The sequence below is a fragment of the Neoarius graeffei genome, chromosome 12 (assembly GCF_027579695.1).
Source record: "Neoarius graeffei isolate fNeoGra1 chromosome 12, fNeoGra1.pri, whole genome shotgun sequence".
Lineage (NCBI taxonomy): Eukaryota > Metazoa > Chordata > Actinopteri > Siluriformes > Ariidae > Neoarius > Neoarius graeffei.
Window position 1 is genome coordinate 40,232,071 of NC_083580.1, and position 2,620 is coordinate 40,234,690.

The 2,620-nt window shown below is 45.5% G+C and overlaps 1 pseudogene; it reads left to right on the forward strand.

Annotated features, from left to right (window-relative positions):
- The first annotated feature begins 218 nt into the window (after positions 1 to 218).
- Positions 219 to 2,362, forward strand: LOC132894744 (putative nuclease HARBI1; annotated as a pseudogene).
- Positions 2,363 to 2,620: the final 258 nt, after the last annotated feature.

The following is a 2,620-nucleotide window of genomic DNA, read 5'->3' on the forward strand; positions in this document are numbered from 1 at the left end:
CGCGTCAACAATGATACCACACGCAAGAAAAAAAAAAAACAGTCAGGCTACTCAACAACCAACCTGGGCCCTGTACTACGAAGCGGGTTTTCTGGCTTACCAGGGAAACTTTGAGAGTAACTTGATCACGTGCAGCTTAACTTCCCGATTAACCCATACTACGAAAGTTGGCTATGTTCAAACCGAGGTATGCTGCCATGGCAACTTACGCTGCATCTCAAACCTGCTCGTCTCAGGTTATGTTCTTGGTTAACCCGAGGTTTCCGATTAACCACACCCTTTTTAAACACCACCTCTCCACCGACATTTCCTCTAGAGACAATGCCAGCGTACCTGGATGACCCATGCGATATCGGAGCGCAGATTGTGAGGGGCTCTCTCCGGAGGGCGAGGGTATTTAGAGACCGCCAGAATCCGCTGGCATACCCGGACGATGTGCTTTATGAACGATATAGATTCTCAGTTGAGGGAATTCATTACCTTTGCCAGCTGATCGAGGCAGACGTCTGCAATGTAACCCGCCAAAGCCAGGCCCTCACAATCGAGCAAATTATGTGCTTGTCATTGCATTACTTTGCCAGTGGACAATATATGTATTCCGTCGGTGATGCTGAAAACCTCAGTAAGAACACGGTCTGTCGTATGATTCGCAAAGTGGTACTTGCCCTAAACAAACTGATGAATGCATTTGTCGTGTTCCCTGGGCATTTAACCGCACTTCAGATCAAATAAGGGTTTTATGCAATCGCAGGTAATTACTAATATCAAATTGTGTCTGTTTGCCTACTCTCATAGAGACAATTGTGACTGACAATTGATATGACTAACAAAATATACAGGTTTCCCAAGAGTAATAGGAGCCATTGACTGCACTCACATCCGCATCAGTGCACCCCTGGGAGAGCATGAGGCGGATTATGTGAATAGAAAATCCTTCCATAGCATCAACATACAGGTAAAAGGTCTACTTCATATAGGCCCACATTCAAATAGGTCATGTCCATACCTCAAATCAACCTGTCAGTACTGGTCTCATTTTGCATTAGGTGATGTTTTGTCCTTCACATGGGTTGGTGTTGTTCCTCATTTGCAGGGGTAACAGTGTGCTTGTACCTCAGTCATATCCCCTGTCCTTGCACAAATGTTTGATGTTCTTAGATGACATGTGACCACCAGTCGATGATAACAAGCCTGGATGCAAGATGGCCAGGGTCTGTCCACGATTCCCGCATATTTAGAGAATCCTCACTAGCTGCAGGATTCGAGGAAGGTAAGATAATCCTACATCTAATCCTTAAAACACAAATCATCCTGCATCAAAAAGATATCAGGACAATACAGAAAAGAGCTAAAATACCACAGACGTCCCTACTCAAACTTCATGGTATTCCTTAAGTAAAGAATAGTGAGCATCTTACAGTTGTTTGACACTAACTACATTTCTCTCCATTTCATACAAGGGCGATTTGATGGTATCCTGCTCGGGGACCGTGGATACCCATGCTTGAAACACCTCCTGACACCATTCGCAGACCCTCAAACAAGGGCCCAGAGAGCCTTCAATCATGCCCACAGTGTTACAAGAGCACGAATTGAGATCACGTTCGGCATATTGAAGGCTCGGTTTGCCTGCCTAAAAGGCCTGTGTGTGAGGCCAGAGAAGGCCTGTCAAATAACAGCGGCATGTGTGGTACTGCATAACATAGCCACCATCAGAAAAGAAAGGGTTCCCAATTATGTTCCCTCACCCCCCGATGTTGTTGACCCCATGACCCTGGACTATCCCACAGGCCGTTCAGTGAGAGAGGCCATCACAAACCAATTTTTCAGCCAGTAACACAAAATAAAGAAAAGCCAAAATCACCACTCATTCCTACTGTATTTATTTATTTAAGTTTTCCCGTTCCTGAAAAGAAAAGACAGAAAAGCCAAATGAATGCTTGCTTGCACACACACACACACACACACACACACACACACACACACACACACACACACACACACAATGTAATAATACCTTCTTCTCATGCTCCAACTTTTCAATTTCTAGTTCGAGCTTCCGAATTTGCAGCCTCTTTTTTTTGCAGTCTAGCTGTAACATTTTCTTATACAGGCTGCACACATTGTCCACTCTGGCCTACAGAACCCCCACCCCAGAATGAACATATTAGCCTAGTATGCATAACAGTCGGCAATGATGGACCGAAGAGGAAGAAACTGTACTTTGTGACATTGTGACATCCCTGGCAGGGAAGCCTCAGGAGGGGACAGGGGCAGCTCCAACTCCTCCTACAAAGGAACACAAGCACACAGACTGATTGCATCATTGATACAAGTCACACTTCAAATGCAGTACTGCTGAAGAGTAATGGGGCACCCTCCTAGAATATTGACACAGCATATAGTAGCAGTGGTAGAGTCTTTCAACCTGCATGTGGGTGTCGGATTTGGCCGTGAGGGTCTCCTCATCTTCCTCCTGAGAGAACATACATAAATCATAGGCTGCACCTACATAATTTATGAACACGACATAATGCATGCAATGTTAGCTATTACAGGTACCTCGGCCGGAGGCTCACTGGAGCCAGGTATGGGCTGTGGTGGCTGGATGGTCTCCAGA